At 45.8% G+C, this 16,964-nt stretch overlaps 5 non-coding genes across 5 annotated transcripts; all 5 read right to left on the bottom strand.

Moving 5' to 3' along the window:
• Positions 1-829: 829 nt before the first annotated feature.
• On the bottom strand, positions 830-902 carry trnav-aac (transfer RNA valine (anticodon AAC)). Its single transcript has one exon. It is a non-coding gene; the product is annotated as a tRNA-Val (tRNA).
• Positions 903-3,587: 2,685 nt separating this feature from the next.
• Positions 3,588-3,660, bottom strand: trnav-aac (transfer RNA valine (anticodon AAC)). Its single transcript has one exon. It is a non-coding gene; the product is annotated as a tRNA-Val (tRNA).
• A 2,686-nt stretch (positions 3,661-6,346) lies between these two features.
• On the bottom strand, positions 6,347-6,419 carry trnav-aac (transfer RNA valine (anticodon AAC)). The gene has a single exon. It is a non-coding gene; the product is annotated as a tRNA-Val (tRNA).
• A 2,685-nt stretch (positions 6,420-9,104) lies between these two features.
• trnav-aac (transfer RNA valine (anticodon AAC)) lies at positions 9,105-9,177 on the bottom strand. Its single transcript has one exon. It is a non-coding gene; the product is annotated as a tRNA-Val (tRNA).
• A 5,444-nt stretch (positions 9,178-14,621) lies between these two features.
• trnav-aac (transfer RNA valine (anticodon AAC)) lies at positions 14,622-14,694 on the bottom strand. Its single transcript has one exon. It is a non-coding gene; the product is annotated as a tRNA-Val (tRNA).
• Positions 14,695-16,964: the final 2,270 nt, after the last annotated feature.

Genomic DNA, 16,964 nt, shown 5'->3' with positions numbered 1-16,964 from the left:
GAAGAGGTGCTAACTGCCCTTGAGTGCTTTTTGATCTCGATGTGAAGAGCTCACACGCCTCTGAGTCACCTTCAAGTCTCTGTTTGCGGAGTGAATCACAAAGAAGGACTTTTACCAGAGCTGCAACCGCCTCACTTCCCCACTCGCTCTCCCCTTTTACATTTTCCTGCTCGTCAGTGATTTAAAGAAAACCAAATGGATGCGATGTCATTCTGTAGCCTCTCTGTCGATTCCTCCGTTTCAGTTCCAACATGGCTTAGATCTCGGGGCGCACCTTAATATTAGCGGCGCTATGAAAGCACAAGTTCAAAGGTTCCTCTGAGAGTGTAAATTATTTCATTGCTGTTGCTGATTGAATGAGCCACTAACGTGCGAACTGCCCCAAAATATGATTCAGGAATCTGGTACCAACTCTCGCGCGTTGAATAACGACAGACAGCTTCCAAATGAGGCCTTTCAGAGACGACTTTGGGGTACATTTGACAGACAGACAAGTTCAGGAATCCGTGGTGCGCTGTGACACCAGCGCAGCAGCTTCTTCCCTGCCTTTGAACCGGGCCGCCTGCGCAAGGAATGCAAATGCGGTACTGCTTTTCGTGGAAGGATCAGAACGCGGCAAGGACACTCTCAAACAGAATGGCATATGCATCAGAACCAGGTTGGAGAAAAACTTTATAATGCTTTACACAGTAATTAAATGGAGTTGCCTTACATTTCACTACGAGAGCAGATTCTTTCAAGCAAATTCGAAGGCAGGTTTGCAGATGGGAAAGCAAGCAAGAAAGCTCCGTTCTTGTCCATGTAAAAGGCTGCAGTTGACGAACAAAGCAGTTTCTGCCCAGTTTCGAACTAGGGACCTTTCGCGTGTTAGGCGAACGTGATGACCACTACACTACAGAAACCAGCCGCGGCCGCCGTGAGATTGATGACAATATATAGACAATGATTTCGTCAATGTTTGGACCGTAGGGCGAGGTGGAATAAGCTGGGACGACTTTCCCTGCAGCGGAACGGCTGCGATATGATCTTATGGAAGGGTTGTAAACTGAGTCTTTCTGTGTTTTACCCAAATTGGGGTGAGTTGAAAACTCGAGAGCATAGGTTTAAGGTGAGTGGGCTGAAATTGACAAACGACCTGAGGCACATTTCCCACACAGAAGGTTGTGCGTGTATGGAATGAGCTCCCAGAGGAAGTGGAGAAGGCTATTACACTCAGAAAATTGCAAAGGTAATCGGATGAGTTTCTGGACAGGATGGGTTTAGAGGGATTGGGGCCAAATGCTGGGGACCGGGACTTGTTTAATTTTGGTTATGTGGTGAGCATGGATGAGATACACCTAAATATCTGTTTCCACGCCGTGTACCCCCATAACGTCTTGTTGCTAACACCGGCTGTAAAGGATTACTTTTTAGCGGAGTTTTCCATCGCAGTCTGTGGCACAATCGTTTAGTCTGTTCGAATGCTCACGGGAAAGGTAGTATTGTGAAACACTGCAGATACGAACAACTTCCTTAATTTTGCCCCGACTGACCATACTCCGTGAAATTTTCCCAGACCTCAATTGAGGAGTTTTGCTGCTCGAAGTTACCTCAGAAACCCTGTTAACTCGTAATGTGCTGAGCTAATCGCAAAACAGAAAGCATTTTTCACGGAACACAAACAAAACTGGCATGCCGAATGCATTTTCAGACAGAGAGATGCATGAATGCTAAATGTGTCACAGTCCGAGGGCATGAGTCATAAAGTAATCTCACAACTAAAAACAGGGCAATTCCAAACTGCTATTTCAAACATACTGCAGCGTTAGTGCACCACCACTTTCCAGACAATGCTGAAAAGAGAGATAGAAAGAACATCATAAGAACGGGCCATAAAAAGTGAATTTCACCATTCACAGTCTCGATTAGATTACCTTTTCCTTCTGATGTCTCCAGGACGGAAATGAAGGAAATGGGAGAAATTCAATAACATATGACACCGAAATTCATTGGAACGATTTTCCCATTGGACAGAAAACCAAATAACGACGAGTCGAGTCACCGCAGGACTTTGTTTCACAACAGCGATGAAATAATAGTCTCCATTCGGTTCCAGTAAAAGCACAAATCGCTTTGGAACAGCAGAGCTGTTTGCGATTTTCCGCGCGGGAGGCGAACGCGATCATGACAGCAGAGACACTTGGACACTTCGGTCAAATAACCATGAGCTGCTAGACATTACTACAATTTCGATTCTTGCTTTGCTAAATGATTTCACACATTGCTCGAAACAGGACGACTTTCACGTTTACACGGAACACGAATCACACCTGACTACAGGGAAAATGCACAAAGCTGAGCAGGCCGTGTTCCACATCAAACCGTGCAGCATTTATTCAGTCACTGTGTCTGTTTTGCAGAAGAAGGGTCCCAAAGAATGTTCTCCACCCTAAAACCGGAGGTCGCATTACAATCCGAGAACGACAGATCACATTGTGAGCATGCTCTGACCTCGGGGCCGGTTCGAGATGCCACTTTCCGTGCCTTTTACTTTAACCGTGCAATTTGCTGCAGAGATGTTCACTCCTGGACATGAGCCACGTGGATACCAACTGAGTCGGAAACCTGTGCGGGAATCGACGAGAAGCGATTCAATAAATTTTGCTAACTTCCATGGTGCTTATTGGAAATGCAGTTTCTGTTCAAGTCAATCGAAAAGGCAGTTTCTGAACATAGTAACAGAAGTCAAAAGGTAATTACCTCACCCCACCCCCACTCCGGAAGAGGTGCTAACTGCCCTTGAGTGCTTTTTGATCTCGATGTGAAGAGCTCACACGCCTCTGAGTCACCTTCAAGTCTCTGTTTGCGGAGTGAATCACATAGAAGGACTTTTACCAGAGCTGCAACCGCCTCACTTACCCACTCGCTCTCCCCTTTTACATTTTCCTGCTCGTCATGATTTAAAGAAAACCAAATGGATGCGATGTCATTCTGTAGCCTCTCTGTCGATTCCTCCGTTTCAGTTCCAACATGGCTTAGATCTCGGGGCGCACCTTAATATTAGCGGCGCTATGAAAGCACAAGTTCAAAGGTTCCTCTGAGAGTGTAAATTATTTCATTGCTGTTGCTGATTGAATGAGCCACTAACGTGCGAACTGCCCCAAAATATGATTCAGGAATCTGGTACCAACTCTCGCGCGTTGAATAACGACAGACAGCTTCCAAATGAGGCCTTTCAGAGACGACTTTGGGGTACATTTGACAGACAGACAAGTTCAGGAATCCGTGGTGCGCTGTGACACCAGCGCAGCAGCTTCTTCCCTGCCTTTGAACCGGGCCGCCTGCGCAAGGAATGCAAATGCGGTACTGCTTTTCGTGGAAGGATCAGAACGCGGCAAGGACACTCTCAAACAGAATGGCATATGCATCAGAACCAGGTTGGAGAAAAACTTTATAATGCTTTACACAGTAATTAAATGGAGTTGCCTTACATTTCACTACGAGAGCAGATTGTTTCAAGCAAATTCGAAGGCAGGTTTGCAGATGGGAAAGCAAGCAAGAAAGCTCCGTTCTTGTCCATGTAAAAGGCTGCAGTTGACGAACAAAGCAGTTTCTGCCCAGTTTCGAACTAGGGACCTTTCGCGTGTTAGGCGAACGTGATGACCACTACACTACAGAAACCAGCCGCGGCCGCCGTGAGATTGATGACAATATATAGACAATGATTTCGTCAATGTTTGGACCGTAGGGCGAGGTGGAATAAGCTGGGACGACTTTCCCTGCAGCGGAACGGCTGCGATATGATCTTATGGAAGGGTTGTAAACTGAGTATTTCTGTGTTTTACCCAAATTGGGGTGAGTTGAAAACTCGAGAGCATAGGTTTAAGGTGAGTGGGCTGAAATTGACAAACGACCTGAGGCACATTTCCCACACAGAAGGTTGTGCGTGTATGGAATGAGCTCCCAGAGGAAGTGGAGAAGGCTATTACACTCAGAAAATTGCAAAGGTAATCGGATGAGTTTCTGGACAGGATGGGTTTAGAGGGATTGGGGCCAAATGCTGGGGAACGGGACTTGTTTAATTTTGGTTATGTGGTGAGCATGGATGAGATACACCTAAATATCTGTTTCCACGTCGTGTATCCCCATAACGTCTTGTTGCTAACACTGGCTGTAAAGGATTACTTTTTAGCGGAGTTTTCCATCGCAGTCTGTGGCACAATCGTTTAGTCTGTTCGACTGCTCACGGGAAAGGTAGTATTGTGAAACACTGCAGATACGAACAACTTCCTTAATTTTGCCCCGACTGACCATACTCCGTGAAATTTTCCCAGACCTCAATTGAGGAGTTTTGCTGCTCGAAGTTACCTCAGAAACCCTGTTAACTCGTAATGTGCTGAGCGAATCGCAAAACAGAAAGCATTTTTCACGGAACACAAACAAAACTGGCATGCCGAATGCATTTTCAGACAGAGAGATGCATGAATGCTAAATGTGTCACAGTCCGAGGGCATGAGTCATAAAGTAATCTCACAACTAAAAACAGGGCAATTCCAAACAACTCTTTCAAACATACTGCAGCGTTAGTGCACCACCACTTTCCAGACAATGCTGAAAAGAGAGATAGAAAGAACATCATAAGAACGGGCCATAAAAAGTGAATTTCACCATTCACAGTCTCGATTAGATTACCTTTTCCTTCTGATGTCTCCAGGACGGAAATGAAGGAAATGGGAGAAATTCAATAACATATGACACCGAAATTCATTGGAACGATTTTCCCATTGGACAGAAAACCAAATAACGACGAGTCGAGTCACCGCAGGACTTTGTTTCACAACAGCGATGAAATAATAGTCTCCATTCGGTTCCAGTAAAAGCACAAATCGCTTTGGAACAGCAGAGCTGTTTGCGATTTTCCGCGCGGGAGGCGAACGCGATCATGACAGCAGAGACACTTGGACACTTCGGTCAAATAACCATGAGCTGCTAGACATTACTACAATTTCGATTCTTGCTTTGCTAAATGATTTCACACATTGCTCGAAACAGGACGACTTTCACGTTTACACGGAACACGAAACACACCTGACTACAGGGAAAATGCACAAAGCTGAGCAGGCCGTGTTCCACATCAAACCGTGCAGCATTTATTCAGTCACTGTGTCTGCTTTGCAGAAGAAGGGTCCCAAAGAATGTTCTCCACCCTAAAACCGGAGGTCGCATTACAATCCGAGAACGACAGATCACATTGTGAGCATGCTCTGACCTCGGGACCGGTTCGAGATGCCACTTTCCGTGCCTTTTACTTTAACCGTGCAATTTGCTGCAGAGATGTTCACTCCTGGACATGAGCCACGTGGATACCAACTGAGTCGGAAACCTGTGCGGGAATCGACGAGAAGCGATTCAATAAATTTTGCTAACTTCCATGGTGCTTATTGGAAATGCAGTTTCTGTTCAAGTCAATCGAAAAGGCAGTTTCTGAACATCGTAACAGAAGTCAAAAGGTAATTACCTCACCCCACCCCCACTCCGGAAGAGGTGCTAACTGCCCTTGAGTGCTTTTTGATCTCGATGTGAAGAGCTCACACGCCTCTGAGTCACCTTCAAGTCTCTGTTTGCGGAGTGAATCACAAAGAAGGACTTTTACCAGAGCTGCAACCGCCTCACTTCCCCACTCGCTCTCCCCTTTTACATTTTCCTGCTCGTCAGTGATTTAAAGAAAACCAAATGGATGCGATGTCATTCTGTAGCCTCTCTGTCGATTCCTCCGTTTCAGTTCCAACATGGCTTAGATCTCGGGGCGCACCTTAATATTAGCGGCGCTATGAAAGCACAAGTTCAAAGGTTCCTCTGAGAGTGTAAATTATTTCATTGCTGTTGCTGATTGAATGAGCCACTAACGTGCGAACTGCCCCAAAATATGATTCAGGAATCTGGTACCAACTCTCGCGCGTTGAATAACGACAGACAGCTTCCAAATGAGGCCTTTCAGAGACGACTTTGGGGTACATTTGACAGACAGACAAGTTCAGGAATCCGTGGTGCGCTGTGACACCAGCGCAGCAGCTTCTTCCCTGCCTTTGAACCGGGCCGCCTGCGCAAGGAATGCAAATGCGGTACTGCTTTTCGTGGAAGGATCAGAACGCGGCAAGGACACTCTCAAACAGAATGGCATATGCATCAGAACCAGGTTGGAGAAAAACTTTATAATGCTTTACACAGTAATTAAATGGAGTTGCCTTACATTTCACTACGAGAGCAGATTCTTTCAAGCAAATTCGAAGGCAGGTTTGCAGATGGGAAAGCAAGCAAGAAAGCTCCGTTCTTGTCCATGTAAAAGGCTGCAGTTGACGAACAAAGCAGTTTCTGCCCAGTTTCGAACTAGGGACCTTTCGCGTGTTAGGCGAACGTGATGACCACTACACTACAGAAACCAGCCGCGGCCGCCGTGAGATTGATGACAATATATAGACAATGATTTCGTCAATGTTTGGACCGTAGGGCGAGGTGGAATAAGCTGGGACGACTTTCCCTGCAGTGGAACGGCTGCGATACGATCTTATGGAAGGGTTGTAAACTGAGTATTTCTGTGTTTTACCCAAATTGGGGTGAGTTGAAAACTCGAGAGCATAGGTTTAAGGTGAGTGGGCTGAAATTGACAAACGACCTGAGGCACATTTCCCACACAGAAGGTTGTGCGTGTATGGAATGAGCTCCCAGAGGAAGTGGAGAAGGCTATTACACTCAGAAAATTGCAAAGGTAATCGGATGAGTTTCTGGACAGGATGGGTTTAGAGGGATTGGGGCCAAATGCTGGGGAACGGGACTTGTTTAATTTTGGTTATGTGGTGAGCATGGATGAGATACACCTAAATATCTGTTTCCACGCCGTGTACCCCCATAACGTCTTGTTGCTAACACCGGCTGTAAAGGATTACTTTTTAGCGGAGTTTTCCATCGCAGTCTGTGGCACAATCGTTTAGTCTGTTCGACTGCTCACGGGAAAGGTAGTATTGTGAAACACTGCAGATACGAACAACTTCCTTAATTTTGCCCCGACTGACCATACTCCGTGAAATTTTCCCAGACCTCAATTGAGGAGTTTTGCTGCTCGAAGTTACCTCAGAAACCCTGTTAACTCGTAATGTGCTGAGCGAATCGCAAAACAGAAAGCATTTTTCACGGAACACAAACAAAACTGGCATGCCGAATGCATTTTCAGACAGAGAGATGCATGAATGCTAAATGTGTCACAGTCCGAGGGCATGAGTCATAAAGTAATCTCACAACTAACAACAGGGCAATTCCAAACTGCTATTTCAAACATACTGCAGCGTTAGTGCACCACCACTTTCCAGACAATGCTGAAAAGAGAGATAGAAAGAACATCATAAGAACGGGCCATAAAAAGTGAATTTCACCATTCACAGTCTCGATTAGATTACCTTTTCCTTCTGATGTCTCCAGGACGGAAATGAAGGAAATGGGAGAAATTCAATAACATATGACACCGAAATTCATTGGAACGATTTTCCCATTGGACAGAAAACCAAATAACGACGAGTCGAGTCACCGCAGGACTTTGTTTCACAACGGCGATGAAATAATAGTCTCCATTCGGTTCCAGTAAAAGCACAAATCGCTTTGGAACAGCAGAGCTGTTTGCGATTTTCCGCGCGGGAGGCGAACGCGATCATGACAGCAGAGACACTTGGACACTTCGGTCAAATAACCATGAGCTGCTAGACATTACTACAATTTCGATTCTTGCTTTGCTAAATGATTTCACACATTGCTCGAAACAGGACGACTTTCACGTTTACACGGAACACGAATCACACCTGACTACAGGGAAAATGCACAAAGCTGAGCAGGCCGTGTTCCACATCAAACCGTGCAGCATTTATTCAGTCACTGTGTCTGTTTTGCAGAAGAAGGGTCCCAAAGAATGTTCTCCACCCTAAAACCGGGCGTCGCATTACAATCCGAGAACGACAGATCACATTGTGAGCATGCTCTGACCTCGGGGCCGGTTCGAGATGCCACTTTCCGTGCCTTTTACTTTAACCGTGCAATTTGCTGCAGAGATGTTCACTCCTGGACATGAGCCACGTGGATACCAACTGAGTCGGAAACCTGTGCGGGAATCGACGAGAAGCGATTCAATAAATTTTGCTAACTTCCATGGTGCTTATTGGAAATGCAGTTTCTGTTCAAGTCAATCGAAAAGGCAGTTTCTGAACATAGTAACAGAAGTCAAAAGGTAATTACCTCACCCCACCCCCACTCCGGAAGAGGTGCTAACTGCCCTTGAGTGCTTTTTGATCTCGATGTGAAGAGCTCACACGCCTCTGAGTCACCTTCAAGTCTCTGTTTGCGGAGTGAATCACAAAGAAGGACTTTTACCAGAGCTGCAACCGCCTCACTTACCCACTCGCTCTCCCCTTTTACATTTTCCTGCTCGTCATGATTTAAAGAAAACCAAATGGATGCGATGTCATTCTGTAGCCTCTCTGTCGATTCCTCCGTTTCAGTTCCAACATGGCTTAGATCTCGGGGCGCACCTTAATATTAGCGGCGCTATGAAAGCACAAGTTCAAAGGTTCCTCTGAGAGTGTAAATTATTTCATTGCTGTTGCTGATTGAATGAGCCACTAACGTGCGAACTGCCCCAAAATATGATTCAGGAATCTGGTACCAACTCTCGCGCGTTGAATAACGACAGACAGCTTCCAAATGAGGCCTTTCAGAGACGACTTTGGGGTACATTTGACAGACAGACAAGTTCAGGAATCCGTGGTGCGCTGTGACACCAGCGCATCAGCTTCTTCCCTGCCTTTGAACCGGGCCGCCTGCGCAAGGAATGCAAATGCGGTACTGCTTTTCGTGGAAGGATCAGAACGCGGCAAGGACACTCTCAAACAGAATGGCATATGCATCAGAACCAGGTTGGAGAAAAACTTTATAATGCTTTACACAGTAATTAAATGGAGTTGCCTTACATTTCACTACGAGAGCAGATTCTTTCAAGCCAATTCGAAGGCAGGTTTGCAGATGGGAAAGCAAGCAAGAAAGCTCCGTTCTTGTCCATGTAAAAGGCTGCAGTTGACGAACAAAGCAGTTTCTGCCCAGTTTCGAACTAGGGACCTTTCGCGTGTTAGGCGAACGTGATGACCACTACACTACAGAAACCAGCCGCGGCCGCCGTGAGATTGATGACAATATATAGACAATGATTTCGTCAATGTTTGGACCGTCGGGCGAGGTGGAATAAGCTGGGACGACTTTCCCTGCAGCGGAACGGCTGCGATACGATCTTATGGAAGGGTTGTAAACTGAGTATTTCTGTGTTTTACCCAAATTGGGGTGAGTTGAAAACTCGAGAGCATAGGTTTAAGGTGAGTGGGCTGAAATTGACAAACGACCTGAGGCACATTTCCCACACAGAAGGTTGTGCGTGTATGGAATGAGCTCCCAGAGGAAGTGGAGAAGGCTATTACACTCAGAAAATTGCAAAGGTAATCGGATGAGTTTCTGGACAGGATGGGTTTAGAGGGATTGGGGCCAAATGCTGGGGAACGGGACTTGTTTAATTTTGGTTATGTGGTGAGCATGGATGAGATACACCTAAATATCTGTTTCCACGTCGTGTACCCCCATAACGTCTTGTTGCTAACACTGGCTGTAAAGGATTACTTTTTAGCGGAGTTTTCCATCGCAGTCTGTGGCACAATCGTTTAGTCTGTTCGACTGCTCACGGGAAAGGTAGTATTGTGAAACACTGCAGATACGAACAACTTCCTTAATTTTGCCCCGACTGACCATACTCCGTGAAATTTTCCCAGACCTCAATTGAGGAGTTTTGCTGCTCGAAGTTACCTCAGAAACCCTGTTAACTCGTAATGTGCTGAGCGAATCGCAAAACAGAAAGCATTTTTCACGGAACACAAACAAAACTGGCATGCCGAATGCATTTTCAGACAGAGAGATGCATGAATGCTAAATGTGTCACAGTCCGAGGGCATGAGTCATAAAGTAATCTCACAACTAAAAACAGGGCAATTCCAAACAACTCTTTCAAACATACTGCAGCGTTAGTGCACCACCACTTTCCAGACAATGCTGAAAAGAGAGATAGAAAGAACATCATAAGAACGGGCCATAAAAAGTGAATTTCACCATTCACAGTCTCGATTAGATTACCTTTTCCTTCTGATGTCTCCAGGACGGAAATGAAGGAAATGGGAGAAATTCAATAACATATGACACCGAAATTCATTGGAACGATTTTCCCATTGGACAGAAAACCAAATAACGACGAGTCGAGTCACCGCAGGACTTTGTTTCACAACAGCGATGAAATAATAGTCTCCATTCGGTTCCAGTAAAAGCACAAATCGCTTTGGAACAGCAGAGCTGTTTGCGATTTTCCGCGCGGGAGGCGAACGCGATCATGACAGCAGAGACACTTGGACACTTCGGTCAAATAACCATGAGCTGCTAGACATTACTACAATTTCGATTCTTGCTTTGCTAAATGATTTCACACATTGCTCGAAACAGGACGACTTTCACGTTTACACGGAACACGAAACACACCTGACTACAGGGAAAATGCACAAAGCTGAGCAGGCCGTGTTCCACATCAAACCGTGCAGCATTTATTCAGTCACTGTGTCTGCTTTGCAGAAGAAGGGTCCCAAAGAATGTTCTCCACCCTAAAACCGGAGGTCGCATTACAATCCGAGAACGACAGATCACATTGTGAGCATGCTCTGACCTCGGGGCCGGTTCGAGATGCCACTTTCCGTGCCTTTTACTTTAACCGTGCAATTTGCTGCAGAGATGTTCACTCCTGGACATGAGCCACGTGGATACCAACTGAGTCGGAAACCTGTGCGGGAATCGACGAGAAGCGATTCAATAAATTTTGCTAACTTCCATGGTGCTTATTGGAAATGCAGTTTCTGTTCAAGTCAATCGAAAAGGCAGTTTCTGAACATCGTAACAGAAGTCAAAAGGTAATTACCTCACCCCACCCCCACTCCGGAAGAGGTGCTAACTGCCCTTCAGTGCTTTTTGATCTCGATGTGAAGAGCTCACACGCCTCTGAGTCACCTTCAAGTCTCTGTTTGCGGAGTGAATCACAAAGAAGGACTTTTACCAGAGCTGCAACCGCCTCACTTCCCCACTCGCTCTCCCCTTTTACATTTTCCTGCTCGTCAGTGATTTAAAGAAAACCAAATGGATGCGATGTCATTCTGTAGCCTCTCTGTCGATTCCTCCGTTTCAGTTCCAACATGGCTTAGATCTCGGGGCGCACCTTAATATTAGCGGCGCTATGAAAGCACAAGTTCAAAGGTTCCTCTGAGAGTGTAAATTATTTCATTGCTGTTGCTGATTGAATGAGCCACTAACGTGCGAACTGCCCCAAAATATGATTCAGGAATCTGGTACCAACTCTCGCGCGTTGAATAACGACAGACAGCTTCCAAATGAGGCCTTTCAGAGACGACTTTGGGGTACATTTGACAGACAGACAAGTTCAGGAATCCGTGGTGCGCTGTGACACCAGCGCAGCAGCTTCTTCCCTGCCTTTGAACCGGGCCGCCTGCGCAAGGAATGCAAATGCGGTACTGCTTTTCGTGGAAGGATCAGAACGCGGCAAGGACACTCTCAAACAGAATGGCATATGCATCAGAACCAGGTTGGAGAAAAACTTTATAATGCTTTACACAGTAATTAAATGGAGTTGCCTTACATTTCACTACGAGAGCAGATTCTTTCAAGCAAATTCGAAGGCAGGTTTGCAGATGGGAAAGCAAGCAAGAAAGCTCCGTTCTTGTCCATGTAAAAGGCTGCAGTTGACGAACAAAGCAGTTCCTGCCCAGTTTCGAACTAGGGACCTTTCGCGTGTTAGGCGAACGTGATGACCACTACACTACAGAAACCAGCCGCGGCCGCCGTGAGATTGATGACAATATATAGACAATGATTTCGTCAATGTTTGGACCGTAGGGCGAGGTGGAATAAGCTGGGACGACTTTCCCTGCAGCGGAACGGCTGCGATATGATCTTATGGAAGGGTTGTAAACTGAGTATTTCTGTGTTTTACCCAAATTGGGGTGAGTTGAAAACTCGAGAGCATAGGTTTAAGGTGAGTGGGCTGAAATTGACAAACGACCTGAGGCACATTTCCCACACAGAAGGTTGTGCGTGTATGGAATGAGCTCCCAGAGGAAGTGGAGAAGGCTATTACACTCAGAAAATTGCAAAGGTAATCGGATGAGTTTCTGGACAGGATGGGTTTAGAGGGATTGGGGCCAAATGCTGGGGAACGGGACTTGTTTAATTTTGGTTATGTGGTGAGCATGGATGAGATACACCTAAATATCTGTTTCCACGCCGTGTACCCCCATAACGTCTTGTTGCTAACACCGGCTGTAAAGGATTACTTTTTAGCGGAGTTTTCCATCGCAGTCTGTGGCACAATCGTTTAGTCTGTTCGACTGCTCACGGGAAAGGTAGTATTGTGAAACACTGCAGATACGAACAACTTCCTTAATTTTGCCCCGACTGACCATACTCCGTGAAATTTTCCCAGACCTCAATTGAGGAGTTTTGCTGCTCGAAGTTACCTCAGAAACCCTGTTAACTCGTAATGTGCTGAGCGAATCGCAAAACAGAAAGCATTTTTCACGGAACACAAACAAAACTGGCATGCCGAATGCATTTTCAGACAGAGAGATGCATGAATGCTAAATGTGTCACAGTCCGAGGGCATGAGTCATAAAGTAATCTCACAACTAACAACAGGGCAATTCCAAACTGCTATTTCAAACATACTGCAGCGTTAGTGCACCACCACTTTCCAGACAATGCTGAAAAGAGAGATTGAAAGAACATCATAAGAACGGGCCATAAAAAGTGAATTTCACCATTCACAGTCTCGATTAGATTACCTTTTCCTTCTGATGTCTCCAGGACGGAAATGAAGGAAATGGGAGAAATTCAATAACATATGACACCGAAATTCATTGGAACGATTTTCCCATTGGACAGAAAACCAAATAACGACGAGTCGAGTCACCGCAGGACTTTGTTTCACAACGGCGATGAAATAATAGTCTCCATTCGGTTCCAGTAAAAGCACAAATCGCTTTGGAACAGCAGAGCTGTTTGCGATTTTCCGCGCGGGAGGCGAACGCGATCATGACAGCAGAGACACTTGGACACTTCGGTCAAATAACCATGAGCTGCTAGACATTACTACAATTTCGATTCTTGCTTTGCTAAATGATTTCACACATTGCTCGAAACAGGACGACTTTCACGTTTACACGGAACACGAAACACACCTGACTACAGGGAAAATGCACAAAGCTGAGCAGGCCGTGTTCCACATCAAACCGTGCAGCATTTATTCAGTCACTGTGTCTGTTTTGCAGAAGAAGGGTCCCAAAGAATGTTCTCCACCCTAAAACCGGAGGTCGCATTACAATCCGAGAACGACAGATCACATTGTGAGCATGCTCTGACCTCGGGGCCGGTTCGAGATGCCACTTTCCGTGCCTTTTACTTTAACCGTGCAATTTGCTGCAGAGATGTTCACTCCTGGACATGAGCCACGTGGATACCAACTGAGTCGGAAACCTGTGCGGGAATCGACGAGAAGCGATTCAATAAATTTTGCTAACTTCCATGGTGCTTATTGGAAATGCAGTTTCTGTTCAAGTCAATCGAAAAGGCAGTTTCTGAACATAGTAACAGAAGTCAAAAGGTAATTACCTCACCCCACCCCCACTCCGGAAGAGGTGCTAACTGCCCTTGAGTGCTTTTTGATCTCGATGTGAAGAGCTCACACGCCTCTGAGTCACCTTCAAGTCTCTGTTTGCGGAGTGAATCACAAAGAAGGACTTTTACCAGAGCTGCAACCGCCTCACTTACCCACTCGCTCTCCCCTTTTACATTTTCCTGCTCGTCATGATTTAAAGAAAACCAAATGGATGCGATGTCATTCTGTAGCCTCTCTGTCGATTCCTCCGTTTCAGTTCCAACATGGCTTAGATCTCGGGGCGCACCTTAATATTAGCGGCGCTATGAAAGCACAAGTTCAAAGGTTCCTCTGAGAGTGTAAATTATTTCATTGCTGTTGCTGATTGAATGAGCCACTAACGTGCGAACTGCCCCAAAATATGATTCAGGAATCTGGTACCAACTCTCGCGCGTTGAATAACGACAGACAGCTTCCAAATGAGGCCTTTCAGAGACGACTTTGGGGTACATTTGACAGACAGACAAGTTCAGGAATCCGTGGTGCGCTGTGACACCAGCGCAGCAGCTTCTTCCCTGCCTTTGAACCGGGCCGCCTGCGCAAGGAATGCAAATGCGATACTGCTTTTCGTGGAAGGATCAGAACGCGGCAAGGACACTCTCAAACAGAATGGCATATGCATCAGAACCAGGTTGGAGAAAAACTTTATAATGCTTTACACAGTAATTAAATGGAGTTGCCTTACATTTCACTACGAGAGCAGATTCTTTCAAGCAAATTCGAAGGCAGGTTTGCAGATGGGAAAGCAAGCAAGAAAGCTCCGTTCTTGTCCATGTAAAAGGCTGCAGTTGACGAACAAAGCAGTTTCTGCCCAGTTTCGAACTAGGGACCTTTCGCGTGTTAGGCGAACGTGATGACCACTACACTACAGAAACCAGCCGCGGCCGCCGTGAGATTGATGACAATATATACACAATGATTTCGTCAATGTTTGGACCGTAGGGCGAGGTGGAATAAGCTGGGACGACTTTCCCTGCAGCGGAACGGCTGCGATACGATCTTATGGAAGGGTTGTAAACTGAGTATTTCTGTGTTTTACCCAAATTGGGGTGAGTTGAAAACTCGAGAGCATAGGTTTAAGGTGAGTGGGCTGAAATTGACAAACGACCTGAGGCACATTTCCCACACAGAAGGTTGTGCGTGTATGGAATGAGCTCCCAGAGGAAGTGGAGAAGGCTATTACACTCAGAAAATTGCAAAGGTAATCGGATGAGTTTCTGGACAGGATGGGTTTAGAGGGATTGGGGCCAAATGCTGGGGAACGGGACTTGTTTAATTTTGGTTATGTGGTGAGCATGGATGAGATACACCTAAATATCTGTTTCCACGTCGTGTACCCCCATAACGTCTTGTTGCTAACACTGGCTGTAAAGGATTACTTTTTAGCGGAGTTTTCCATCGCAGTCTGTGGCACAATCGTTTAGTCTGTTCGACTGCTCACGGGAAAGGTAGTATTGTGAAACACTGCAGATACGAACAACTTCCTTAATTTTGCCCCGACTGACCATACTCCGTGAAATTTTCCCAGACCTCAATTGAGGAGTTTTGCTGCTCGAAGTTACCTCAGAAACCCTGTTAACTCGTAATGTGCTGAGCGAATCGCAAAACAGAAAGCATTTTTCACGGAACACAAACAAAACTGGCATGCCGAATGCATTTTCAGACAGAGAGATGCATGAATGCTAAATGTGTCACAGTCCGAGGGCATGAGTCATAAAGTAATCTCACAACTAACAACAGGGCAATTCCAAACTGCTATTTCAAACATACTGCAGCGTTAGTGCACCACCACTTTCCAGACAATGCTGAAAAGAGAGATAGAAAGAACATCATAAGAACGGGCCATAAAAAGTGAATTTCACCATTCACAGTCTCGATTAGATTACCTTTTCCTTCTGATGTCTCCAGGACGGAAATGAAGGAAATGGGAGAAATTCAATAACATATGACACCGAAATTCATTGGAACGATTTTCCCATTGGACAGAAAACCAAATAACGACGAGTCGAGTCACCGCAGGACTTTGTTTCACAACAGCGATGAAATAATAGTCTCCATTCGGTTCCAGTAAAAGCACAAATCGCTTTGGAACAGCAGAGCTGTTTGCGATTTTCCGCGCGGGAGGCGAACGCGATCATGACAGCAGAGACACTTGGACACTTCGGTCAAATAACCATGAGATGCTAGACATTACTACAATTTCGATTCTTGCTTTGCTAAATGATTTCACACATTGCTCGAAACAGGACGACTTTCACGTTTACACGGAACACGAAACACACCTGACTACAGGGAAAATGCACAAAGCTGAGCAGGCCGTGTTCCACATCAAACCGTGCAGCATTTATTCAGTCACTGTGTCTGTTTTGCAGAAGAAGGGTCCCAAAGAAAGTTCTCCACCCTAAAACCGGAGGTCGCATTACAATCCGAGAACGACAGATCACATTGTGAGCATGCTCTGACCTCGGGGCCGGTTCGAGATGCCACTTTCCGTGCCTTTTACTTTAACCGTGCAATTTGCTGCAGAGATGTTCACTCCTGGACATGAGCCACGTGGATACCAACTGAGTCGGAAACCTGTGCGGGAATCGACGAGAAGCGATTCAATAAATTTTGCTAACTTCCATGGTGCTTATTGGAAATGCAGTTTCTGTTCAAGTCAATCGAAAAGGCAGTTTCTGAACATCGTAACAGAAGTCAAAAGGTAATTACCTCACCCCACCCCCACTCCGGAAGAGGTGCTAACTGCCCTTGAGTGCTTTTTGATCTCGATGTGAAGAGCTCACACGCCTCTGAGTCACCTTCAAGTCTCTGTTTGCGGAGTGAATCACAAAGAAGGACTTTTACCAGAGCTGCAACCGCCTCACTTCCCCACTCGCTCTCCCCTTTTACATTTTCCTGCTCGTCAGTGATTTAAAGAAAACCAAATGGATGCGATGTCATTCTGTAGCCTCTCTGTCGATTCCTCCGTTTCAGTTCCAACATGGCTTAGATCTCGGGGCGCACCTTAATATTAGCGGCGCTATGAAAGCACAAGTTCAAAGGTTCCTCTGAGAGTGTAAATTATTTCATTGCTGTTGCTGATTGAATGAGCCACTAACGTGCGAACTGCCCCAAAATATGATTCAGGAATCTGGTACCAACT

The sequence above is a fragment of the Chiloscyllium punctatum genome, chromosome 50 (genome assembly GCF_047496795.1).
Source record: "Chiloscyllium punctatum isolate Juve2018m chromosome 50, sChiPun1.3, whole genome shotgun sequence".
In the NCBI taxonomy this organism is placed as follows: domain Eukaryota; kingdom Metazoa; phylum Chordata; class Chondrichthyes; order Orectolobiformes; family Hemiscylliidae; genus Chiloscyllium; species Chiloscyllium punctatum.
This window is presented reverse-complemented; position numbering and strand designations above follow the sequence as displayed.